We start from the raw sequence: 27,955 nt of genomic DNA on the forward strand, positions 1-27,955 counted from the left end.
ATCAGTGCTTCGTTCAGTTGCGCTAAAGTTGAAGAAAATACCTTATATTGCCTTCAGTCTAATCCGCATGTTTGGGCTAATTTTATGATGACTCAGTAGATGATGATTTTTTATAAGAACGTAACCTATTTCCAGCCACTAGTTTCAAAGATTACGTTAGTAATGAAGAAAATTTTGTCCTATGCATCTTATTGAAAATTGCCCGATGTGGCTATGGGCTCAGAAATATGGCCAAAATCCATTTGTTTATGCAAAACTCAACTTTTCACAGAACTCACAGAACTGCTTGTACCATTGGCAAACTTCTTTAGCACTAGAGCACGCATGTTGTTGTATTTTGTTAAGACTAACGAAAAACACATCGCACATTACACAAGCATGAACGAGTTTGCATGAGCGTTTCAGGATCACGCTTTGCTGAGTGGTTAAGCAGCAATTGACTTGCTAACTCACACTAACTGATGGCAACATTTATTTAGACATTTAGACTGCTCGAAGATTTTACGGTTCTTTATATTAAATCATTATCAAGTTCGTCCAGAAGAAATAATGCCAGATTTGAAAACCATTTGAATCTATGTATCACATAGAGAATAAACTCTTCCAGTATCGTGGATATACTTAAAAAATCAGTCTCAGTGGGCCAGATTTGCTGGATGTTAATGCATCATCAGCCCTTCTAAACTTAACCATTCACCAAAAGCAGAAAAGGTTGGAAGCAAAGATCTCAGCTAAATATGGCAATCTCATCTCATCACTTGCTCTGCATACTGTCAGACTACAAATAACTTCACGTTTTCGTATGACAGAGATCACCAAAAAATATGTGTTATTTTCACCACCTATTTGTAGGACGTGGCCGTGACTGTTGCGGATTAAAGAATTGTATATTTATTATAATATAAATGAAATTTGTAACGTGGAAATGGTAAATCAATAGAGTCAACTGAACATATGACTCAGAGTACACTTTCATATATAACTTCGAAAACATGCCTTACGGGCCTTTATTTGCCCAATGTACCTTAATAAATATAGAATCAATGTAAAATATGACTTGCAATATTCAACATCTTTTAAAACCCAAAAGACGAAAAAATTGAGAGAAAAAATGTTCATATAATCGAGGTAAAAGTCCATATAATCGAAGTCCATATAATCGAGATATAATCGAGGTATCCTGTATAGAGTACATAATTGAGGAGTTTTAGAACCAATTCCTCGTCTGTTGGTGGGCGTACCCTCCGGTGACAAAGAGAGTGAACACTTCAGTTTCATCACATGACATTCATTTCATTTATTCAGACTAAGGCCGAAGTGGCCTGTGCGGTATATAGAGTCTTCTCCATTCGGCTCGTCCATGGCCTACGTCAACCACGCATCTACGGAGGGTCCGTCATCTTCCACCTGATCGATCCACCTTGCCCGCTGCGCACCTCGCCTTCTTGTCCCGTCGGATCGTTGTCGAGACCATTTTCACCGGGTTACTTCGAAATTCTGGCTACGTTCGGCCCACCGCAGTCTTCCGATTTTCGCGGTGTGAACGATGGATGTTCTCCCAACAGCTGATGCAACTGTCTGGTTCATTCCTCCTCCACGTACCGTCCGCCATCTGCACCCACCATAGATGGTACGCAGCACTTTCCTTTCAGAAACTCTGTGCACGTTGGTCCTCCACGAGCATCGTCCAGTCGTGTCCAGAGGACTACCTCTCTAATGAGCGTTTTGTAGATTGTCAGTTTGGTACGGCGGCGAACTCTATTCGATCGGAGCGTCTTGCGGAGACCAAAGTATGTACGATTTCCAGCCACTATGCGTCTCGAATTTCTCTGCTGGTATCATTTTCGGCAGTCACCAGTGAGCCCAAGTACAAATTCTTCTTCCACCTCGATTTCGTCACCACCAGTGCAAACTCGCGGTGGGTGGCTCACAGTTCTCTCTTGAGCCTCTTCCTATCACGTCTTCGTCTGCGACGTGTTGATGACTATCCGATCCGCTTGCTTCCCTCTTCACTCTAATGTAGGCTTCCTCCATCTTCTCAAAGCGTGCCATAATATCTATGTCGTCGCGAAGCCAAATGCTGGACGGACTTATTGAAATGTACCACTCGTGTTAATCCCTACTCTTCGTATTACCCTTCCAACGCGATGTTGAATAGCTACACGAAATCACCTTGCCGTAACCTCTGCGGGTTTCAAAGGGACTCGAGAATGCACCAAAACTCGAACTACGCATCACCCGATCCATCTCGCTTTGATGAACCGTGTCAGTTTTCCGGAAATCCGTGGTAATAGCTGCCTAGCTGGTCCCGATCAGTTATCATATGCGGCTTTGAAGTCGATGAATAGATGATGTGGGCACGTTGTATTCGCGAATGGCAAACACCTGGTCCGTGGTGGAGCGTTCGCCCATAAAACCCCTGGTATTGCCCTCGAACTCTCTAGCCAGTGCCTCACAACCGTGTTTAAAAGCTCTCCTGGTAGTTGGTCAACCCTAGGGGCTTTGTTGTTCTTCATGCCAATCTCCTCCGGATATCATGGAGATCTGGAGCCAAGAATATGTCCTGCGCGCGTTCTACCAGGTCCATCACCATTACCACCATCTTTGTCGCCACATCGCCATTCAGATGTTCTTCGTAGTCTGCTGCCACCTTGGATCACCTTACGCTCATTCGTAGAAGGTTCCCGTTTATGTCCTTACACATTCTAGGCTGTGGCACATGACCCTTACGCGAACGTTCAATTTCTAATAGAACTTTCGTGCCTTTTAACGGCGATTGTCGTCTCTTCGGTCTCGATCTTCCTGTTGGCGCTTTTCCTCCGGAAAATCGAGTTTTTCTGTTCCGCGCCGTTTGTATCTTGCCTCTTCGCCCTCGTGCGGTTGCTCAATCTCGCCCATGCTGCATTTTTCCTTCCACTAACGCTCACATTCGCCGTCTTACCAGTCGTTTCTCTGATCGGGGCACCGTTAAGTGCAGCGATTTGTGCTTCAATGCACTATGGTCCAGGATACAGATTTACGTGGAAAGATGCATTTATGCCAAAACCTTATTTTTAAGAAAAAAAGTTGTTCTACAGAATTGTTCGAAATAGTAAGCCCATCATTATGGTGCTACCAAAAATAGGGTGACTCATCATATAAAAAATGAAAATTTTTTTTCATTCCTCGGAATGAGCATGTTGTATTCTACAAAGTTGTAGCGCAGCTTATTCAATAAATTTTGCTAAAAAGCTTTGCTGTAGCTCTTAAGTTGGCTGATTTAGAGCAATTTACCTAATTGGATAAGGTGTACCTAAAAAACAGTATTTTGATCTCGATTTTTCGAAAAGTCGGCTTTGGTGACTTTAGTGACTCACAAAATGCAACTTCACGGTTCCACAGGTCACGTGGGTCTCCGTGACGCTTTAAAAAATCAAATCGACCACATCTGCATCAGCCGAAAATGGAAACAGCCTTCTTGATGTACGGATTAAACGTAGTGCCGATATCGCGTCTGATCATCACCTCCTCATCGGCGAAATACGCCTGCGCATTGCGCGGATTCGTCGGCGGGAGAAAGGTTGGACGACATTCAACACACGCCGACTGGAAGATGCCACTGAAACGGTCCTCGTTGAAGAACTGGAGACGCGTGCAGATATTCCGGAAGTGGCAGCGTGGAAGACCAATGGACCGCCATCAAAGCTCCTTCATCACCACCGAAAGAACAATCTGGGCGAACTACGCACCAGAGAAAACAATGGATCACCGATGAGACCTGGAGAAGATAGAGGAGCGAGAGAAGCCAAAGCCGCGATAGAGCGATCGAAAACCAGAGAAGCCAAAGTCTTAGCCCGTCAACGATACGGCTCTTGAGAAGGAAGTAAAACGCTCATGTCGACGGGACAAGCGGGCGTGGGCAGACTCTCTGGCCGACGAGGGAGAGAGCCGCCGCAACCGGGACATTCGCCTCCTCACGATATCTCACGAGGCTTAACGGGGCGAAGATGCAACGATGCCTGTGAAAGACGCGAATGATCAGTTATTGACCGACCAACTGACCAGCTGAAACGCTGGTTCGAGCACTTCAGCTTTTCAAGTGCCAGCCGGGCCATCCCCCTCGGCATGACCTGCCTAGGATCCGACGTATAACACGCGTCAATGAAGCTCCATCACTGCTAGAGATTCAAACAGCCATCAAACGTGAAATCGAATAAAGCCCCAGGGGTCGACCGCATATCAGCCGAGATGCTCAAAGCTGACCATGACATCCGCTCAACTTGCATCGTTTATTTCGTATCTGGGACACCAACTTTCCCGGTCACTGGATGCAAGGTATCTTAGGAAGGTGCCAAAAGGGTGACCTGACTGTATGCGATAACTGGCGAGGCATTATGTTGCTGTGTACCGTTCTCAAAGTTCTGTGCAAAATTATCCTAGCCCGGATTCAGGAGAAGATCGATGACCCTCCGGCGGCACCAAGCCAGTTCCGTGCCGGAAGATCCTGTGGACCATATTGTCACGCTCCGCATAATTTGGAGCAGGTCAAGCAATTCCAGAGTCCCTTTACTTGGTATTCATTGACTAGAAAAACTTCGACCGTCTCAATCACGAGAATATGTGGGGCGCCCTGAGACCAAGGGTTCCTGAGAAATCATCGCCTCATCGAGGCACAGTACGAGGCCTTTTCGTGTGAGTGCTGCACAATGGGGTCTTTCCGACCCTATCCGTCGTAGCTGGTGTGGGAAGGATGTATTCTATCACCGTTACTTTCCTCATCGTAATCGACGAGATTCTGGTAGATGCGATTGACCGTGAACCAAACCGCGGCTGTTATGGCAGCCTATAACCATGGAGCACCTAAAGACTTCGAATTGGCGGATGAGTTCACTCCTCGCGCAACGGCGCTCTGATATGCAGAGTAAGCTCAACGACCTTGCCGATCGCTCTCTTCGGCGGTTTAGTCATCAACGTCAACAAAACCAAATCGTTGGATGTAAACACGGTGACTCCTTCCGATTTCGATAGCCGGCAACCAGTGGAGAATGTTGAAAGCTTCCTATCTTGGTAGCCAAATGGCGTCAGACGGCGGTACCAAGATCGACATAGGCGCACGGATCAGAAAGCAAGGGCTGCCTTTGCGATTAAGAATATCTGGAAAAACAGGCGAATAAGTGAACGCACCAAATACGAATTTTAACTCTAACGTGAAATCTGTGCTGTTATACGCTAGCGAAACATGGTGTGTATCGTGGAGAACACTCAACGCTGCAGGTGTTCATTAACAGATGCCTGCGGTATATAATTCGGGCCTGGTGGCCTCACGTGGATCTCAAACAGCAGCTCCATCGTCTTTCACCAGAGGCCAATACAACAGAAATTCGATCGGAAGTGGGGCTGGGTCGTCCACACTCTACGTAGGGGCGAAACGAAATCTGTAAACAAGCATTGAACTGGAACCCACGGACATCGCAGCAGAGCAGTCAGAGGCTCGTGGCGGAAGCCTCAATAAAGAAATAAAAGAAGTCGACCGAAATCTAACCTGGCAACAGGTTAAAGCGATACCGGCAGCACTCAGGATGGAGATCTTTCAAGTCGGCCCTTTTTTTTTTTTACAAGGAGAATGCATTTACACTAACCCAGTACACGTGCATTGTAGTTGCCAAACTACACGGAAGTGTACTGGAGTGTCGAACTCGACCATACCGGTAATACCGACTAAACTCCTTGGCTCCACCATCGTTTCCCAGGAACTACCTCGCAGTACTACTTCTGGGGGACGCGTACTAACGTACTCGCTCATTATCGCTCACAGGCACTCGTCCCACGCGAGACTGGCGGTGCTCCACCTTTCACTCCATTTGAGTCTTACTTGGATGCTCTCCCGGACGCTCCTGCACCTCGAGGTGTCAATAGCGGTAACTGCCTGGGCCAGAGATTTACGCTACGACACTCCTGCCTCACACGAGCAGATCAATCACACCACTGCCGAAGCAGACCACACCTTGCCGAAGCAGGACACTCCCCATGCACCATGTGTGCACAACTGTAGTGTTGGGTACAACCCACTACTACCCTGCCGCCGAAGCAGCTTCTCCAAAGACCATCCGCTCCATGTGACCCTTTTCGGTGCTCACTCTAACACTCCAGCAATGCCTCGAGGTGTCGATGCGCGGTATGTAGGGACGAATCAACGATACTACGCTCGACACTCCTACCTCAGCATGTGCAGTATATACTCGAACTTCTGCTGCGCTTCGAGGTGACAATAGCGGCGGCGACACGCTATGACACTCCTGCCTCAGCACAACCAGATCACTCACTCCCTGCCGAAGCAGCTCACGTGCTACCCTACCGAAGTAGGTACCTCCACAACTCACTCTACACTCCACTGCCATGCCTCGAGGTGTCGATAGCGGTATGGGACCAATCAACGATACTACGCGACACTCTTTATGCATGTGCAGTCCATACTCAGACTTCTGCTGCGCTTCGAGGTGACAATAGCGGTGACGCGCTATGACTCCTGCCTCAGCACAAACAGATCACTCACTCCCTGCCGAAGCAGCTCACGCGCTACCCTACGAAGTAGGGACACTCCACATGCCAATTGGCACTCCCTGGGCTTGTGCTTTTGAAGCGCACACAGTCGCATGGGATCAGGCACTTGTGGTTTTTGGGAGGATTTGGCAGAGCACTGCTAAATCCCACCACGCCCTAGGCAGTTCTCCTGACTCGCAGACAGCTGGGGAGGGTCGTCAAGCCTTGGACATGGTCCATGCTGTCCCTACTGTCCCTGCCCCCTAAGTCGCCCTTTGCACCACCGGAGGTTACAGGCCCTAAGTAAATGCAACTTTGGTGGGGCAATATGCTCAATATCTTTAGCTCTTAGGCTCACTTTTTAGAGCAATTTTACTTAAAGGGTTAGTTGTCCCTCATAAAACAATATTTATGATCTGCTCATTTCATTTTTATTTTACAAATGTCATATTCTGAAAACTTTTGGGGCTTTTCAAGAGTGTTTTTGCTGTAATAACATCGTCTGTATCTTTTCCGTTGTCGAGTTATATCACTTGTCGAGTCGACACTTGAAAAAACATGACATCAGGAAAATTGGTAAAACTTGAGATAAAAAATACATATCTCCAATTTTGACATAATGAAATATGAATTGCTCTTTCAAATGACGTGAAACATATTTTTTTGGTCTGCCCTAACCGGAGATATCAACTTTTGAAAAGAAAATGTAATGACTTTGATCGGAAAATATATTGAGCATATTGACCCACCAAAGGTTGCATTTTGTTGAGCTGTAAAAGTCAGAAACTTCTCGAGAAATCTAAAACAAAAAGTAGATCAAAAATACTGTTTTTTAGGTACATCCTAATCCAATTAGGTGAAATTGCTCTAAATTAGCTAATAATGGAATAAGCTGCGCTACAACTTTTTAAAATAACATGTCATTATTCCGAGAAATAAAAAAAATCTTTTTTTGTATATGATGGGCTACTCTTTTATCAAAAATACCACCAATAATGATGGCCTAGGCCTCCTTAGCCGTGCGGTAAGACGCGCGGCTACAAAGCGACCATCTGAAGGTGGCTGGGTTCGATTCCGTGCCGGTCTAGACAATTTTCGGATTGAAGCCTCGACTTCCCTGGGCATAAAAGTATCATCGTGTTAGCCTCGAGTATACGAATGCAAAATGGTAACTGGCTTAGAAACCTCAGATTAATAACTGTGGAAGTGCTTAATGAACACTAAGCTGCAGGGCGCAGTATCCAGTGTAGGGATGTACTTAATAAGAATAATGTGCCTTACTAATTCTAACAATTTTGTAGAACAACATTTTTTCTAAAATATAGTTTTGGCGTAAATGCATCTTTCCGCTAAATCTGTATCCTGGACCATAGTGCAATGGCGGATCATATCTCTTCAGCATCTTCAAGAGACGCTGCTGCTGCTCTTCCGTTGGTGCACATTTCATCTGCGCGTAGTCTTGAGCTGATCTACTCTTGCAGCCGCCCAATGTTTGGCTGGCGGACGATCCGACGCGTGTTGTACACTTAGGAGTTTTGAGCGATACATCACAGGTAGTGGTCGGATTCAATTCGCACTGCGGTAAGTGCGTACGTTCGTGATAACGGAGAAGAATTTACCGTCGATTAGAACGTGGTCAATTTGGTTTTCCGTTTCTTGATTAGAGTTTCCATGTGGCCTTTTGGATATTCTTGCGGGGAAAAGTTTGGACTACCATTTCGCGGGAGGCTGCAAAGTTTAAGCATCGTTGCATTGTCGTTCGATGCGGTGCGACTATTCGGTCCGATGACCGTCTATACATTTCCTTCCTTCCTGACGTTCTTATCCGATTGCGATTTTGACGTCCCGCAGTGGCATCCATCGTATGTCTTCGGCGTTGCATAGAACGCTTTCTCGTCGTCGGTCTCCCTTCGTGTGGACAGTGCAGTTGATGATGCTAGTTGAAGAAACGGCCTTTCATCATCAGCTGCAAATCTTGCGGTTGGTACCACAATCACGCGTTGGTGCATCTTTCCCAGCACTGAAGATTGCTCTTGGTGCCACAGCTTTGGTAGATGGTAGCCGCTCGTGCCCTTTCCACTTTCTCCTGTTCATCAGATTTCCTGGAGCGCTGACGTCGAAGTTGCGGGGATGTAATTCATCAGTGTATCCTGTCGCAACCTCCGAGCCTGGCACTTGCAGTTCCATGTTCCAATCGATCCTTTTTCTCGCAGGTTTGCCGATTGTATCGAGTCGTATTATCTTCTATTCGATCGTAATGGTTGTTTTTAAAGACGGTTTATTGGCCTGCGCAAATCTCTGCCCTCGGAGGGTCGTGTCATCTTGGCGTCCCACATAACACCAGGACTCGGCTTGTGCACTTTGCACAGATCGCTTGGTGGAGCCTACTTGCGGATACATCAGCTTTTTATATGATATGCAGGGTGGCCACTGAACCGGGAAAACCGGGAATTAACCGGGAATCATATAGAACCGGAAAAACCGGAAATAACCGAATTTGATTTTAGTTTTGTTTCGATAGACTAAATAAAGCTATAATCAACTAATTAACTTATTTCTGTTTTCTAAAACATTTTTCTGATAATTGTTCACATTTTATTTAAATTCTGATTCATGAAATGCTGTTTGAATGAGCTTTGTTATCAAATTGTTTTTTTTTATTAGGACGTATATTTTTATAAGGAATTTTATGAGGTCAGAAATTTCAAATTTTCCGTCGTTTCTCAACAGTTGAATAATTTCTTCGTTTCCAGCATAACACGAAATTCTTTGACAACCATAGGTTTTAGAAATTACGTTTAACAAAATTATGTTTACAGAAAGTTATCAATCTTTTAAAAGATTTTTTTCGGATTTTCTGGAAGATTTGCCCTCAGTATTAAGAGGTATGAGTTTGAGTCCCATCGAAGGAAAGTGTTACCTCAATACACTTTTCAAATCAAAATCTTCCACATAATGTACATTTACATCGGAGATTTTCAGAGAACTGTAAATAAATAAAAACTAATCTCAAGTGCCAGAGATTTCAGAAATTACAGTTAAAAGTCAGTTAAAAAGTTATAATAGGAATAAAAAAGAAAATTTCAGGAATAAAAGTTAAATATTGAAGAAATCATGTCGATAACCTTTTTCTAAGATCCTTTCACGTATCCAGCTTCTTGAAATACAAATACATTAGCTCTTAAATCTGCTTTGTTATATGTTTCTTAGTTAAAACTTAATTGTTTCTATTCGAACACACTTTTATCTATAAATCTGATTGATAATTTTAGAAAATTATATCAATCAGAAATTTCCAAAATATAAAATCATTCAAAGCTAAGATATTAAACTGGAATCTTGGAAGTATATGTGAATTAGGATTTTTTTCCAAAACCGGTGGTCTGTAAAACCATAGCGATACTCCATTTCTTATAAAATGCTTTCCCTAAAAACATCAAGCATTTAAGTATGATTTGAAATCATTTAATTTTCTTAAATCAATCCTATCTCAAGTTCCTGAAGCATATTATTTTTTAACTTGATAAGGCATTATTTTGAGCAAGTTCATAACAACGGAATACGAATGATTTGTCATATTGAATAGAAGTGCTTTTGATATGAAAACATCTCTCATCTTTAACTTCCTTTTTCGGTAGTTGTTATTATTTTATGAAGAACGCTTTAATGTTTTTTCAAGAAAAATATTTTCTAAAATCTTTGATATATTAATCACAATTCGGATCAATATATAATGAGCTCGTCTATTTTCAAAGAACTTACAATGAAAAATAATTGAGTAGCAATGCTTCTATCAAAGATATTCGTTTTAATTAACATGTTGCCAATGGTATAGGAAAGAAAAAACGGATGCAAAATAGCTTTGATTCACTTCTAACAGTGACAGCTAGAATGGTCAAGATTAAGGTACCTATAGTAGTGGAGATGAAACGATCTGAATTAAACCCATGGCGTATAGAGCAGGAACGAGCGTTGCCTTATAACTAACCTGTTACTGAAAAAGCGTCACAAAAAAGCGGAATTTGCTTTACGGCGTTCATTAACACATTACCATATTATTTTCTTTGATTTATTTATATTGTAGTAATACAATTCCAAGATTTTGATGGTGAATTTAGTCACATGTTCAAAAAACGATCGAAAAATTGCCGTAAACAAGGATGGTTGTTCCACAGATTGATTTGCAAAAAGAATACACACCTCATTCCTCGATCATTACTTTTCTCGATACACTTTCCGGAGAAGTTCAAAAATTTCAACCGGAAAACCAGGAATTCAAAATGGAAATTGAGTGCACCCTGGATGTGGTGGCAGAGCCCATGCCAAACCCCACCATATCCTGAGCACCACAACTCACAGATGGCCTGAGGAGGTATCGTCAAGCCCTTGGACAGTTCCTGCTACAATGTGGCTATATAGATTATAATAAATAAAATAAATAAACATAATTAATTTATATACATAGAAATGAATTTCTGTCTGTCTGAACCTTATAGACTTCGAAACTACTGAACCATGAAGGCCTGAAAATTTGTATGCAGAGGTTTTTGGGGCGGAAGGTTCTTAAATGGTCGAGACCCTCCCTCTTTGTAACAAAGTCCCCTCCATACAAATGAAACATCAATTTCTTCAAACTCGTGAATTAATCAGATAATATTTATACCAATTTTAAGCGAAACGAAGCATGTCGGTCTGCTAGTGAGAAATAAAAAAAAAAAAGAAGAGAATAAAAGGAAGTAAAAAGAAATCCAAACCCTTGTTCTGAATTTGAAACGATTAGCCTTTCATTTAAAGATTCCTTCAGCACATAGTTTCCGGCGCTAAGTAAGGCAGCTCCATGATGCTAAGTTCATCTCGAAAGCGAGCTATATCAAAAATCGTCTCAGTGTTCTTCAAAGCGCTAACGAATTTCAATTGGCTAAGTTTCAAGGACTTACTGCTCAGCAGAGTAACTGAGAAAAATTCAGCAGTAAATTCAAACACGTTCAGGCGAAGTGCAGTTATCTGGTGAAAAGTCCTTGAAATTCCGTATGAACTGTGGTATGAAATTTGTTTGCAACGTAATACGGGCGTAATACTAATCAAATGTCAATAGAATACATATATTGGAAGTTCTTAGTTCATGGTATGAATTATTTCAACTAGTTTCGGTTTAATCTGTTGTTATTACATTCTAGAAGGCATGAATTTAAATGATTCTTCACAGCTGACGCTCGATTGTCTAGCGCAACTCATTTGATCAACTGTTGTTTTCATTTTGCAGCTCATGCGAGACATAGGGATCTTTTGTGTTTTTGGCATCGTCGCTAACTCAGCACACCGCCAGGTATGTCGGTATAGACATCTAGCGAAGAAATCATCCATTGAACCGCATACGAAACGAAAACTTATCATCAGTTCCTCCGCCTCAGCACATTCTCCTCCACACTCGTATTCATATTACGAATGTATGTGCAATATGATATAGTTCTGTGCAGTGTACCTGAACTTGACTCTTGCAACGAACAATGCACTGACTAACCGCGCCGATGTGGAGCATCTGCTGAACCCGTGGTCCTCTATGCAGCCTAAAACGGAGTCACGTACTTTCATTTTGCTGCATCCACTTATAAATTGTGCCCGGAGACGAGGGGATATCAATTTCTTTCGTTGCTCCGTAGGTACGTCGTCGTGCCGGCAACCCAAAGGCAGAAGGCTAACAGTAGCGTAAGCAACCGACCGCAACCTAACGCCTGCAGGTCGCAGTTAAACAAAGGGTAGCCCACCTATCTGCCTAAGCAAACGTAGAATACCTACCGCCGCACATCAACCGCAAAGTTGCAAACGAAAAAAAAGGACGGGTAGTGAGATTTATGACCTATCGCACTGTCCGTTGTATTAATACTTCGGTTCTAAGTATTAACTAGTCCCGAAAAGTGGTTGGCAGTTGACGTCAGATCTGTTTTGATTTTCTCTATAGGGCGGAAATAGATTCCAGTTAGTAGGACTGAGAGGAAAAACAGTTTTTCGCGCGAACTTTTTAACGCTCGTCGATGCTGTGGGTGTGCGGTGTCTCGATCACGTAGTCGTTAGTTTGGAGGAGACAGTCGAAAAGTGCAATTTTTCACTGGCTATATTTAGCCATGTCATCTGCCTGTGAGATGGAACAGCGTCCAAACAGCTTGTTTGGGTTTTTCTTTTCTTGGCGGATTGCTTGGCGGCTTTGGTTAATGGCAGGGTTTGGCTGTGGCAGCTCCGTTGATGCGAGCATAGATACATATAGACACATATAGATGACAATCAAGGTGGACTGTCAGGGTCTAGGTGGAATGTTGAACCAAAATAGAGCGTTGATTATCAAGGTTGGAAAAAATATTTTATAGTTCGGGATTGTGGTATGTAGTAAGGGCACAAGAATTTTGTTTGTCAACAAGATCATAAATAAATCACTAAAAGAGCAACACATGTATGCAATTCATGGAAATTGTTCCATGATTCTAAATAACATATCAATGTATAAATCTGATTTTTTGAAATGTAATACCTATCGACGGTTTATGAAATCGTGAACTTTATCGACGGTTTATAGTAACAGTAACAGAAAACCGGAAAACTCCATTATTCAATATTGAAAAACTTAAATAAAATAAAATGAAGGTTTGTGAAATTTACGAAATAGCAAAGCCTTAGAATATCCGCGATTATAAGTAGCGAGGTACTTGCTGTATTGGAATTATTTGTGTATTGTTTTCTGAATGACATGTTTTAGAAAACATCTTTTCAGAGTGATCAGTTTGTTCCGGACGTTCAGGATTATGATAAATTGACCACAATAAACCCGGGGTCCGATTCAGCTTGAGCTGGATGTTATACCAAAGTATGTACATGTGTACCTTCTTGACTAAAATATCAATTATTGTTTTCGAAAAATCCAACCCTTCGATTGCCCTGAAATGCAATCAATGTAAATTGAAGTGACCCATTTGCTACCTTAGCACGACTACGCTCCAAGGGTACGTAGATAGAAGCCATTTACATCACCGGTGGTTGTCCTTTTTGGAGAACTAGGTTGACGGAAAATAAAAACTTGCATCCGAAACTTTTTAGCTCGAATCGCAGATGTTCAAACTTATCCACACTACCAGCACCAGCTTATCAAGGCGGGTTCGTACCTCTCTCTACCGTTGATAGGTGCCTACCACAACGTGTGTATGTGCGTTCCCCCGCAGCAGCTTCAACCCGACCGTGAAGCTCCTTCTCGGCCCAGTGAGCCTGACGACAACGGTGCTCGCGGCTTGGCTTCTACGTAATTTCGGAACCGAGTTTTGCCTCCCTCGCTCGGAGAAGGTACACAGAGGAATGTAGGCGGCTGTGCACCAGCCGGTAATGTTTGAGTTTCGAATGCGGCACCCAGATATTATAGTGGTTTGGTCAGGAACCGCTTCCCGAATCCAGGAAAAAAAGCCAGATTTTCGGTTCGTCGTCGGATGTCAACGGACGGCCGGCGCTGTTTGTGTTTTCATTTACTGTTTTTCTTCGCGTTCATTAAATTGGTATGATGTTTTGATGTCGGTTGAAGCAGCACTACCCACTGTTTCAAATGTTGGACGCGTATCCTCATTTTCGCATTGACGCACGTGCTCACTTTCTTCTCGTGGTGTGTTGAGTGTTGATTTCGAAATGAGTGGTATGGAGTTTGAAAATGCTTTTTAATGCTTCAAAATGTGAGCGAAGCTATGATAGACTGATGATAGTGCTCTGTGAATAGCCAATTACTTCAAGAGAATCCAGTAGCTCATACCCTGTCGACTTTCTGATTAACCTTCTAAATACAATATACAGTAAACCAATAATAAATCAATATCTTAAGTTAATGATCTCTAGTCTTATGTGAACCTACTTATTTATTTTGAATTTATAGCTTCATAAATGCTCGTTAAATAGGCGAGTTACAATTTATTGTAATTCTGTCACTCGGGCCTGCATATGTATGGATAATGCGTCTTATCCTCTATCGTGTGGGCGGAATATTGTCCTCTCGTATTACGACTAAACTGCACACAGTGATATCCACAGGTGGTAGTACAAAATTTAGCACGATTTTCTAAACTTCTTAGTCTGCGCTGCATGACTTAAATATCCTTAAGTTTCCCAACAGGAATATACCACCATTCCGCATCTGATGGTAACGTTTACAAGGTCGACCCTACTAACGGTTGCAGATTCCCTGGGAGTAGTTAGTTGAAGAGTTGAGTCAACGGGCGCAATCATTCGCTACAGCATCATGGCGATGCTTCATGGACCTCAACCTTTCGATCAGTTCTTTAATTTGGTTTTTGGCCCCAACAAAATTGACGCTTGACCTATTCTTCTAGCAATTTTCTAGCAAATTTTACAGATCTAGATTTCGCAATTTAATTTCCATAAGAATTTCTTCAAGAATTCCTGGACAATTTTACCAAAGAATTCCCGGTTTAGGGGAATTCCATGTGAATTTCGGAAGGGGCTGTCCATAAACCACGTAGATGTTAGTTTACCAATACAGCAGCTATGTGCGAAGTTCACATGTTAATTTTGGTGTTTCGGGAAAGTCTACGAAAGTCTATGGGGTTTGAAAATGTGAAATTTCGGTCTACGTGGTTTGTGGACAGCCCCGAAAGAAATTCGAAAGAAATATCTGAAGAGTCCTCGTGGTAATTCCTGTAAAGTTTGCGAAGTAGTTTATGGATTATTTTTGGAGAGAATTTCAGGAGAAATTCTATGGGTAACTATTTAGGAAGTTACAGGACTTCTCGAGGATTTTCTGAGCAATTCTCGCTTAACTTTTCAAAAGGACCTAAGTAACATTTTTTTTCATGAATTAATTTGAGTACTGCAATCAAAAGCTTACATGTTTTTCTGTTGATTGCGCTATTCAAATTAAATCATGAAAAAAATGTTACTTAGGTCCTTTTGAAAAGTTAAGCGAGAATTCATATAGGAACTTTGGAGGAATTCCTGGAGGAATTTCATAAACATTTTTGAACGAATTGCCGGAAGATTACCTGGAGGCACTTCTGGAGAAGTTCTTGGACGAATTCATGGAGGAACTTCCGGAGGAATTCCAGGAGGAAGGTCCGGAAGAATTCCTAGAGGAGCTTCCGGAGGAATTCCTGAAGGAACTTTTGGATGAATTCCTGGAGGAACTTCTGGAGGATTTCCCTGAGGATCTTCCGGAGGATTTCCTGGAGAAACTTCCAAAGGAATTCCTGGAGCAACTTCCGGAGGAATTCCTGAAGAAACTTCCGGAGGAATTCCTGGAGAAACTTCCGGAAGAATTCCTGGAGGAAGTTTTGGAGGAATTCCTGGAGGAACTTCTGGAGGAATTCCTGGAGGAACTCTGGAGGAATTCCGGAAAGAACTTCCGAAGGAATTACTAGAGGAACTTCCGGAGGAACTCCTGGAGGAACTTCGGGAGGAATTCTTGGAGGAACTTTCGAAGGAATTCCTGGAGGAACTTCCGGAGTAATTTCTGGAGGAATTTCCGGAGGAATTCCTGGAGGAACTTCCGGAGGAATTCCTGGAGGAACTTCCGGAGGAATTGCTGGAGGAACTTCCGGAGGGATTGCTGGAGGAACTTCCAGAGTAATTCCTGGAGGAATCTTTGGAGGAACTCCTGGAGGAATTGCTGGAGGAACTCCTGGAGGAATTGCTGGAGGAACCTTTGGAGGAACTTCCGGAGGAATTGCTGGAGGAACTTCCGGAGGAATTGCTGGAGGAACTTTTAAGAATTGGATTCAGTCATTATTTCAGGAAATTCTTTAAAAAAATCCATTATTCCTTAAGAAATCCCTTTGGAAACTCAAGAAAGAAATGCTTGAAGTACCTACGAAATTTTTAAAGAACTTCATTCTTCGGATTTTTTATGGAATTTCTTCGGACATTCCTCCGGAAATTCAATTAGAAATTCTGTTAGATCTTCGGATATTCCTTTAAGATTTTTTCGGGAGTCACTTCTGAAATTCATTCAGAAATTTTTCTAGGATTACATATTCGGAAATTACTTCAAAATTTCTTTCATAAATTTCATCGGGAAATTACTTCCAAATTTCCTAAAGAACACATCCGAAAATTACTTTAGTATTTCCGATTTAAAAACAGCGGTTCTCAACCTTTTTCTTGACTGGTACCCATTCGAACTTATGTTTTCATAGAGGTACCCCCTATTTTTCGCTGAAAATGAGATATATTATTAACAGACCTAAAAACTAACGGGATTCATGGCTCTCCAGAAACATATTTGAAGCTTTTGTTATTCCTCACAACTTTCCAGTTCAAACTAAGTTTATAGATCAAGCTTCCTACAAGTCTTTGAGAATTTTAAGAGGCCTCCAAGAAACTTGGAAGGAGGTTCCTAATCATCCTGAACGTAGGACTCCGTGCCTCTTTGATACAAGAATTCCAAGCTTCTTGCAAGGGGTCTTCCGAGCATCTTAAGTGGAGGCTTTTAACCATTTAGATAGGACGCTTTCCAGCCTCTTTTTTTTTCAGGAACTTCCGAGCCTGTTGAAAAGAGGCTTCCGAGCCTTTTGAAAGAAGGCTTTCAAGCCTCTTAAAAAAGCCTTCCGAACCTCTTGAAAGGAGGCTTCCGAGCATCATAAAAGTAGGTTTCCGAGCCTCTTGAAAGGAGGCTTCCGAGCCTCTTGAAAGGAGGCTTCCGAGCCTCTTGGAAGGAGGCTTCCGAGCCTCTTGAAAGGAGGCTTCCGAGCCTCTTGGAAGGAGGCTTCCGGGCCTCTTGGAAGGAGGCATCCGAGCCTCTTGGAAGGAGGCATCCGAGCCTCTTGGAAGGAGGCTTCCGAGCCTCTTGGAAGGAGGCTTCCGAGCCTCTTGGAAGGAGGCTTCCGAGCCTCTTGGAAGGAGGCTTCCGAGCCTCTTGGAAGGAGGCTTCCGAGCCTCTTGGAAGGAGGCTTTGAGGCCTCTTGGAAGGAGGCTTCCTGGAGCCTCTTGGAAGGAGGGCTTGAGCCTCTTGGAAGGAGGCTTCCAAGCCTCTTGGAAGGAGGCTTGAGCCTCTTGGAAGGAGGCTTCTGAGCCTCTTGGAAGGAGGCTTGAGGCCTCTTGGAAGGAGGCTTCCGAGCCTCTTGGAAGGAGGCTTCTGAGGCCTCTTGGAAGGAGGCTTCCTGAGCCTCTTGGAAGGAGGCTTCCTGAGCCTCTTGGAAGGAGGCTTCTGAGCCTCTTGGAAGGAGGCTTCTGAGCCTCTTGGAAGGAGGCTTCCTGAGCCTCTTGAAGGAGGCTTCTGAGCCTCTTGGAAGGAGGCTTCTGAGCCTCTTGGAAGGGAGGCTTCCTGAGCCTCTTGGAAGGAGGCTTCCTGAGCCTCTTGGAGGAGGCCTGAGCCTCTTGGAAGGAGGCCTGAGCCTCTTGGAAGGAGGCCTGAGGCCTCTTGGAAGGAGGCTCTGAGCCTCTTGGAAGGAGGCTTCCGAGCCTCTTGGAAGGAGGCTTCCGAGCCTCTTGGAAGGAGGCTTTGAGCCTCTTGGAAGGGAGGCCTGAGCTCTTGGAAGGAGGCTTCTGAGCCTCTTGGAAGGAGGCTTGAGCCTCTTGGAAGGAGGCTTCTGAGCCTCTTGGAAGGAGGCTTCCGAGCCTCTTGGAAGGAGGCTTCCGAGCCTATTGGAAGGAGGCTTCCGAGCCTATTGGAAGGAGGCTTCCGAGCCTCTTGGAAGGAGGCTTCCGAGCCTCTTGAAAGGAGGCTTCCGAGCCTCTTGAAAGGAGGCTTCCGAGCCTCTTGAAAGGAGGCTTCCGAGTCTTTTGAAAGAAGGCTTCTGAGCCTCATAAAAGAAGGCTTCCAAGCCTCTTGAAAGGAGGGTTTCGAGCCTCTTAAAAGGAAGCTTCCAAGTCTTTTGAAAGGAGGCTTCCGAGCCTCTTGAAAGGAGGCTTCCGAGCCTCTTGGAAGGAGGCTTCCGAGCCTCTTGGAAGGAGGCTTCCGAGCCTCTTGGAAGGAGGCTTCCGAGCCTCTTGGAAGGAGGCTTCCGAGCCTCTTGGAAGGAGGCTTCTGAGCCTCTTGGAAGGAGGCTTCCTGAGCCTCTTGGAAGGAGGCTCTGAGCCTCTTGGAAGGAGGCTTCTGAGCCTCTTGGAAGGAGGCTTCGAGGCCTCTTGGAAGGAGGCCTGAGCCTCTTGGAAGGAGGCTTGAGCCTCTTGGAAGGAGGCTTCTGAGCCTATTGGAAGGAGGCTTGAGCCTATTGGAAGGAGACTTACAGGCCTCTTGGAAGGCGGCTTCCGAGCCTCTTGGAAGGAGGCTTCCAACCTCTTGGAAGGAGGCTTCCGAGCCTCTTGGAAGGAGGCTTCCGAGCCTCTTGGAAGGAGGCTTCCGAGCCTCTTGGAAGGAGGCTTCCGAGCCTCTTGGAAGGAGGCTTCCGAGCCTCTTGGAAGGAGGCTTCCGAGCCTCTTGAAAGGAGGCTTACGAGCCTATTGGAAGGAGGCTTCCGAGCCTCTTGAGAGAAGGTTTCTAAGCCTTTTGAAAGGAGGCTTCCGAGCCTCATGGAAGAAGGCTTCCGAGCCTCTGGAAAGGAGGCTTCCGAACCTCTTGAAAGGAGGCTTCCGAGCCTCTTTAAAGGAGGCTTCCGAGCCTCTTGGAATAAGGCTTGAAAGGAGGACTTCGAGCCTCTTGAAACGAGCATATTGAAGGAATATTGGAAGGAAGCTTCCAAGCCTCTTGAAGAGATGCTTCTCAGCCTGTTTAAAATGAGGCTTCCGAGCCTTCACAGCCTCTACAATGTAGGTTTCCGAACCTCTGGAAATAAGATTATAGAGCCTTTCGAAATGAGGTTTCCGAACCTGTTGAAATGAGATTTCCTAGCCTAGCCTAGCCGAAGAATTCTCAACACTTTTCTCAGACAGACACGTAGCATACATTGAAGACGTTTTGTCTTTTTCATCTTTTGTCCTACAGTCTTGATTGTGGTGGACAGAATTAAAAAATCTTCGATTTATTGATCGCCATGCATATTATGTACAATAGAAAGTTTTAGAATAAAAAAAATCTCAAAACTTAATAATACAGTTTTATCGGAATTGTGATACATCCGTCATTACTCAGCGAAGGTACCCCCAGGGGTACATGTACTCCAGGTTGAGAAGCGCTGTTTTAAAAAATTGGGAAAAAATCTTTTAACAAAATTTCAGGAATAGTTCCTGCAGGAATTTCGGAATTTTATATGGTTTTACGAAGGATTTCCAGGAGGAAATGCCCCACAGGTTTCCAAAGAAATTTTCAAAGGAATTCAAAAGGATTTTCAGAAGGAATTTCCAAAAGAATCTGTTAAGAAATTTTCAAAAGAATTCGTAAAGGAATTTCCGAAGAAATTAAAAAAAAAATTCTTCGAATTGCTTCTATTTTCAAAAAAATGTCTTGAGGAATCTCCAAAGAAACTTCTGAATTTATCTCCGAAGTGTTTACCAGAGAATTTTCTGGACAAGAACCCCAAAGAGTAAAATTCGAAAAAATACTTGGAGGAATGTCCGAAGAAATTCTTGATCAAATTCAATGTCGGAAGTGCCTTCAGGAGTTCCGTTGTCACTTCCGTTAGCAATTCGTTCGGAAACCCTTAAGGAAATTCCTGAAATTTTGTCCAAGATTTGTGGAAAGGATACTTGCTGGAAATTCCCGAGGAATTACTGGAGAAATTTCCGACGGTATCCGAGGGAATATTTGAAATAATTTTTGAATTGGAAGTTTTCGGAAAACATTCCAAAGAATTTCTAGAGATCTTTTCAATAAATTAGACAATCGCATTGCACATTATAAACGATAAAATGCAACAGAAGTTCCTAATATTCGAAATTGCATGACATTTTTTTAATCGATTTATCGCTAGACTGATTAACGACTTAAATTGTAGTTCTTACCACGGACGCCAAATAATAGATGAACCAATTACGCTAAAAATGCTGGTGTCGAACAACAAATATTGACAATGCTTTTCTTGACAATACAAAACAATCTTGCCCTGCTTTTTTGCAATGCTTGGGATCACTGACAATGAGAAACCATTTGAAAATTCGTAAAATGTGTCATATCGAGTGTTGAAATAAATATTCCAAACCAGCCTATCGCGTGAGCAACGAGCGAACCCTGTTCGGCCATGTGAGTGAGAGAATGAAAACTCCCCTCGGAAAAACCATATGGCACGCACCGGTCGTCGGTGAGCCGGTGACGGTGTGGTGAGCGGCGGAAGCCGTTTCTCCTCGGTTTCGGTGTGGTGTGTGCGCTATTCGATTCGAGTGCTGCCATCCATATCCCAGTCGGGACTCGGATGGTTGAGGCCAGTCGTTTTCCTCTGCTCGAGTTCGATTGTACCTACAAAGGTTTTCCGCGCGCGCGTTTTTTCACAACCGGACAGCAACTGTGGGTTCTGACGTCGCGTATCTGTTTGTGCGCTTGAAGGTACGGTTCGGAAATTTGGCGCGTGCTGCATCACCGGAACACGTGTTTGTTGCTTTCTACACACTGGAACCGGAGGATATCGGCTTTACGATCTGCGTTTCTGTCTGGCTGGTTCGGTCGAGCGACGCTGTTGTTGCTATCTTCGAAGAGCTGGACAACTACTTGTGGCGCTCAGCGAAGCGTGGAAAATTAAATTGAAGCTCTTTTATGTGTGCTCGAGGAAGCGGACTGTGGGTGTGCAGTTTATTCGTTGTAAGAAGGATGGTTTATGGTTATTTTGCTGTGCAGCAATCGCAAATGAGTTAAAAGTGCAAACAAGCGTTTTTTTATTCGTTTGGATACATTTTCACGGAGAAATGAATTGCAACGGAATGTGGGCAAGATTAATTCTGAGCAATTCGGTTTGGGATATTAACTGAAAATGACGTGATTCGTATTTTTGGAAGGAGCGATGCTTTTATGAAATAATTCAAACGAAATCATGAAAATCAACGTTGGTTTAACGGTCGGGGCAGTGTACTTCGAATAGGTATTGAGTTGGACTACTAGCTTTCGTTTTCTTTGATTTAATGTTAGTCGAGAAATATTGTCCTCATAGTTTAATGGAAAGCAAACATGTTGTTACAAAATTCTAACTTCTAATAAGTAGAAAGTGCAAAACCGAAATATGCATTGTCAAATGTTTGAATACAATTCAATGCTATTTAGTGAATATACTCGATTTTGCTTAAAATGATGAGTTGGAATAATGTGTTTTTTTTTCTAAAATTTTCAACAGACCATCGCTGCTTGATTCAAGATTGTGCTGGTTTTCTTCCATCCATTAAAATTTTGTATTATCAACTTTTGTTTAGATTTTTTTTGGCATTTGCAGATTTTTCTTATACACGAAGAAAACAAACAATGGGTGAGATCATTATAAATTACATTTAACTGACATAAATCTTTATCGCATTCAAATTTAGCTCCAGTATTATAAAATTTTCAATATTCAATACAATCATTATAAAAGTATCTTCAACTGAAAATGTTATCTCAAATCATAAAATTGTCAAAAAATATAATTGTCAAAATACACCAATTGGCTGACAAGCATAATCTATGTGATCCAGAAAGTGAGGGGTTTCAAGAATTTAAATAGATTTTCTTTTCTTTGATGCATCACATCATTTTCAATTAAAGGATGAACAGTACACTTGTTGCATTTCAGCGATTGCGTATCCTTCATTAATTTGGCAACGAAAACGTCAACGTTCAAAATTCAATTATTTATGTCGTACGTCACCACGCTACACATCATTCAATGGCCATCGAAATTTTCCTTCGAGGCAGTCCAAGATCGAATTATTTCCGAATTTCCGCTAAATGCGGCTTGTGCAACCGGCTCACATTCGTTTTTCAGCTTCAAAGAGTTTGGCTGTGTGGTGCACATGTGCATCTGTTTGTTGCACCGAAATCGCGAATGCTGTTGAGTGGACCAGACATGCTACGGCGAATGCAAAATTTTTGATATGCGCCAATATAGTGGGCGCTGAAGATGAACGGGAACCGGGCGGGTGGCGATGATGTGGTATGGCTTAGAGTTTTCGTTTTATAAATAAAAGTTCCGTTTCTTCTCGACCAGTGACGATGCACAGTGGTTCTAAACAAGAAGCGGAACATCATGTAAACAACAGATAAACTTTTGAGCTCAGTTTCTCGGAACTTCGGGATTTAAAATATCGCCCGCCGTTTAACGTAAATTTGTTGGAGATATCAAACCCAGTGTGTTGACGATTGCAATAGTTTTCAATAAATCTGCCTATAGTTGAGTAATGCTCTCTGAGATCGGGCCACTATTTACATGAGCTTTTGAAAATACCCAAATTTATGATCATTCAAATACTTTTGACGAGTGCATGAAGAATGCGAGTTGAATTCTTTAGAAATAAAGGCCCCTCATCCCGAGTAGACGAAAATAGCTCAATAATATCAAATGTTGATAAGATAGCTAAATGAGATATGGACATGATTGATATAAGAGATAAAAGATCAGACGACAATATCAATATTTTGCACTAAAATATCATGAGGAGATCAAGTTATGCTATTTGTAAGAAGTGATTAATATCATGTGTCATTAGTTTGTTCTTATCCATAGCATATCTTGATATTTAAATGATATTTCGGTGCAAATTTTTGATATTGTTGCCTGTTCTTTTATCTCTTATATCAATCAAGTCCATATCATGTTTTGTTATTCTGTTCATAGCTTCTGCCCGGGATTAGTTATGTACGAAGTCATTTTGTTATGGACCAATTGATTTTTGCCACTACTCGACTCGACTTTTAAATGTTAGGATTCGTAGAAAAGAGGAAAATTATGGCCTTCATTTGCGATGATAAAAATAGAGACGGTCGAGCATTTTTGATTCAAAACAGTATTTTCCTAAGGTTTGCTAGGTTCTACACCATTAAAAAGTTTAGTCAGGTAGATGTCAACTGCTGTACTGTGACGTCAGTTCCATTATGGGCTCAAAATAGTTAAGCATAACGGAGCCGTATTTAAGTTAATGTATTTATATGTTCATTTGTCTTGGTTTTAATGACTATAATGAAATTGGGATTTAAAAAATATATTTTTAACTTAATTTATCTCGGAATATCATTCAGTCAAAGCAGAAGTAGTGGAAACAGTTCTTCCAGCCTTGTGAATTTATTTATTTGGCTTACATCTAAACAGATGACACTGAGTTAACAATTTGACGCCACAATACACGGTTCGAGGCCGCATCTCTCCATCCTCAAATGCGGAGCTCGTGGTTCATCCTTCGCCGTCACACACCGTCTTCTTGCACACCGCCAAAGATGGTCCTTAACACCCGTCTCTCGAATACTCCGAGTGCTTGCAAGTCCCCCTCGAGCATTGTCCATGTTTCATGTTTGTGGAGGACTACCGGTCTTATCAGCGTCTTGTACATGACACATTTGGTGCGGTGGTGAATATATTTTGACCGGGGTTTCTTCTGGAGCCCGTAGTAGACCCAACTTCCACAAATGATGCGCCTTCGTACTTCACGACTAACATTGTTATTAGCCGTTAGCAAGGAACCAAAGTAGACGAATTCCTCGACCACCACGAAGGTATCCCTGACTATCGTAACACTGCTTCCCAGGCAGGCCCTGCCGCGCTCGGTTCCGCCCACAAGCATGTACTTTGTTTTCGACTTTTCAATGCATTCACCACCAGTCCAACTTTTGTTGCTTCACGCTTGAGGCGAGTGTACAGTTTTGAATCAGTCTTGTAAGCTTCCCAAGGAAGCTGTTCTCATCCATAATTTTCCATAGCTCTACGCGGTCTAGACTGTCGTATGCCGCCTTGAAATCAATGAACAGATGGTGCGTTGGGACCTGGTATTTACGGCATTTTTGAAGGATTTGCCGTACAGTAAAAATCTGGTCCGTTGTCGAGCGGCCGTCAACGGCTTGAAAATTTTCCACAAACTTTTTCACTATTGGTGACAGATGACGGAAGATAATCTGGGAAACCATCATTGGGGCTTCGAAGCCTGTTGATGTAGAACCACCCAAATAAATAAATAAATAAATAAATATCATTTTATAGGCGGCTAACTTGAACCCCATTTCCCAGGACTTCCTCTGTCAACTTTTTATACTCAGAACTCTTCTGAGTAGCATCCCGCTTCAAGACGAGAATCATCTCGCGTTTCCGCATTCGACGGATGCAGTTGACATCTCCTCCTAGACTAGAGAGCTTCTTGTTGCACCTCGTAATCTTCAAGACGTCGACGTAGCTTTTATCGTCCGTCTTGACAGTAATCGCCTCAACTCTGTCTTTTCGCTTGCCATTGGCATTGGAAAACACACCCTTTTTCTCACGGGCTCTACCCTTCTTAGCAGTGGCCTGCTCCGCTTCATTTGTCGCACTCTTTGCGGCTTGCTGACGACTCCACTTCGCCTTTTCGAGATTCACGACCTCCGTCCACGGCAGGTCCTCCTCCCGGCGATCCTCAGTCACCCTCGTTGGTGGAGACACTGGTTTCCGTAGATCCTTAGGCCCAACTGTCTGCTCAATCCTCTCCCGGCGAGATTCCGCATCTCTCTTCTTAGGTGGCACCATTTTAGCTACATTCAGGTCCGCCACCTGCGTGACTTTACTTAGATTCGGAGTAGCAGCGCTGATGGCCATCCGCTTTAGAATTTTCGCAGTCCGGCTCTCCGCAAGCCACTTCCCCTCAGTAGGGAGACGAATCTCCGATTCGACCTCCTCCCTGGCCTTTGCCGCCTGGATCACCACCGACTGACTCCTTCTCTTCAGTGAAAATGCGTATGTTGTGCTCCGCCTTCTTACTGGCCTCTAGCAAAGTCTCCCACTCCGACTTCGCCTTCACGACTAGAGCCCAGAGGGTCAGTACGGCCTGTTTCAGATCCTTACTATAGTTTACGCGGGTGTCCAGAAAGGACATGATTACATCTAAAACATCAGTAATCACCTCCATTGTCTGGCCTCCGCTATCCTAGTGGTTGGTCATCACCAAATTAATGACATTGCTCAGAGTGGGGCCGTCCATTTTTACATTGGCCTTCACCTTCGCTTCCCCCCAGCAACCTTTGGATTGACCGATTATTTCGTCTAGCGACACCGACACCGCTCAATCGTCTACTTTCTGTTTTAGTTGAAAGGATCATTGCTGTTGGGCCCCCCTTGAGGCTGCTGTCGAATCCTGCTGGTGTAGTCGCCTTATTGATCCCATGGTTATCTATGCATACCTTACGGCATGAACACTTTCGTGTTCAGAGCAAGCCTTTCCAGCGCTAGTCAGGAAAGAGCATCTGAGCCTACCCCATGCAGTTTGACAATTGTGTGACAGGTTTGTACCGCGTGCTACTAGGCGCGCTACGGTTTTTGGGATGAAAGATAGCCTGACCATTACCTCATACGGCGTTTCAGGTTGGTGTCACCCGGCCTTACTAAGAGAATAGAATGTCCAACTACCAGCCCTCCTTTTACAGCATTACAATAGCTAAAACATAATCCAGTAACACGCAGCCAGTATGCCACAATCAGAATCGTACTGGAATCGATCCTGATGTGCCGATTGGCACTCCCGCTGCGCTTTAAGCGGCAAACGGTCGCTTTGATAGGGCCTGCTTGCGGATATTTGAGGCTTTTGGGAGAGGCAGAGTTCACTACCAAACCCCACCACCTCCTAGGTAGGCCCCCTTACTTGCAGTCACTTGGGGGAGGGGTCGTAAAGCCCTTGGACATAGTCCCTGTTGTGTGAATATGTGTAAAAAAAATTGTAGACACACTTTTTGGAACTTGTACATGTACTCATTTACACAGGATTCTGTTTTTACACGATTTGTTTTCGCTCGTAATTTTGATCGTGTGACTTCAATTTGCCAGCAAAGTTATTGCAACTTGTTTCAAAAAATTCTAAATAATTCAAAGAAAAATCACATGGTAATTGAAATGTGTTAAACATTTAGCATTAGTGCAAAATTGTGAAGATGTAAATCGTGTAAAACAGAATCCAGAATCCAATTTAGAGACAGTACTCGTCGATAGTGTGATTCATACCGTCTCTAATATTGCTCTACGCTCGCTTTCAAATCGAGTTCTATAAAACATTATTTTCACAGTGAGACGTCTAACTTCTCTCTCCTCATTTCTGTAGGAGCGTAAATATTGATCTCAGATAGAACAGATGGGGCGTCAATTTCTCCTTTTAAAATTTTTGCCACAAATACAGCTTGAGCGATGGATCGTCGTCGTTCTAGTGTTTGTAGTCCAAGAAGTTGGCAACGTTCTTCATATGGAGGCAGGTTTGTGGCATCATTCCACGGGAGGAAGCGAAGAGCATATCGTAAGAACTTTTTCTGAACTGATTCGATCCTAGCAATCCAGTTGGCGTGGTATGGACACCAGGAAACCACACTTGACTCCAAAATGGATCGTACCAGCGAGCAATACAGTGATCGCAGACAGAATGGATCATGGAATTCTGAAGAAATTTTGAGTATAAATCCAAGCTGTCTATTTGCTTTAGAAATTACATCAGAGTAGTGGACTCGAAATGTGAGGCCACTATCCAGCATAACGCCCAAATCTCGTACTTGCGTTACTCTTTGCAACAGCTGGTCTGCGGTGGTATAGTCAAAGACAAATGGTTTGATACTGCATTTAGCAATGCTAACTGTCATGAAGTTTCTGGAACACCACATTACAAAACAATCTACCATCTTCTGAAGTTCCTTGCAATCTTGTAGACTCTTAATAATCATGTAGATCTTGACATCGTCTGCGAAAAACGATCGGCATCCGAATAGCACAAAAAGCAATGGGCCCATATTGCTTCCTTGAGGAACTCCGGAAATGTTACAAAACGTTTCAGACTGTTCAGTTCCTATTTTGACACACAGTGTGCGATTAGACAGGTACGATCTTAACCATGAGACAAATGCGGGGGAAACGCCAATTTTCTCCAATCTAGCTAGTAATATTCCATGGTCAACACGATCAAAGGCTGCTTTGAGGTCCGTATAGACAGCATCAACCTGAGCACCAGAATCCATGCTACGTAGGCATGTGGAAAGGAATTGAACTAAGTTCGTTGAAACAGATCTCTTTGGAAAGAATCCGTGTTGATCAGAGGAAATGTAACGCCGGCAACTAGCAAACAGAGCATCATTTACAATAATCTCGAACACCTTCGAGCTAGCACACAGCGAAGTAATGCCACGATAGTTTTGAATGTCTGCCTTGTCACCTTTCTTATGGACAGGGAACATAACCGATGATTTCCAACAAGTAGGGAATTTACGTTGCGCCAAGGAATTATTGAATATAACTGTGAGTGGATATACAAAAGCATCAGCGCATTTTTTAATACACAGGCAGGAATTCCGTCAGGACCAATAGAGCTGGACTGTTTCAATTTATCGATTGCTGCTTTAACAAGATGCGTAGAAATTTCGAAGCAACTTAACTCAACCGTATTCCTAGGAGTGTCATGAAGTGCTGCGATTATTTGCGATTGC

General features: G+C 43.2%; 1 protein-coding gene across 4 annotated transcripts in view; it reads left to right on the plus strand.

The window, feature by feature from the left end:
- The first annotated feature begins 20,753 nt into the window (after window positions 1–20,753).
- The window catches only part of LOC134225815 (uncharacterized), a 70,536-nt gene continuing 63,334 nt past the window's right edge, over window positions 20,754–27,955 (plus strand). For 2 of the 4 annotated variants that reach the window (XM_062706182.1, XM_062706183.1), the window contains exon 1: window positions 20,802–20,955. The gene's annotated coding sequence lies outside the window, so the exon portion shown is untranslated. Of the gene's footprint in view, window positions 20,956–27,955 lie in introns of all 4 variants that reach the window. The other 2 variants (XM_062706181.1, XM_062706180.1) reach the window with 2 other exon arrangements.

This window comes from Armigeres subalbatus, chromosome 3 (genome assembly GCF_024139115.2).
Source record: "Armigeres subalbatus isolate Guangzhou_Male chromosome 3, GZ_Asu_2, whole genome shotgun sequence".
Taxonomy (NCBI): Eukaryota; Metazoa; Arthropoda; class Insecta; order Diptera; family Culicidae; genus Armigeres; species Armigeres subalbatus.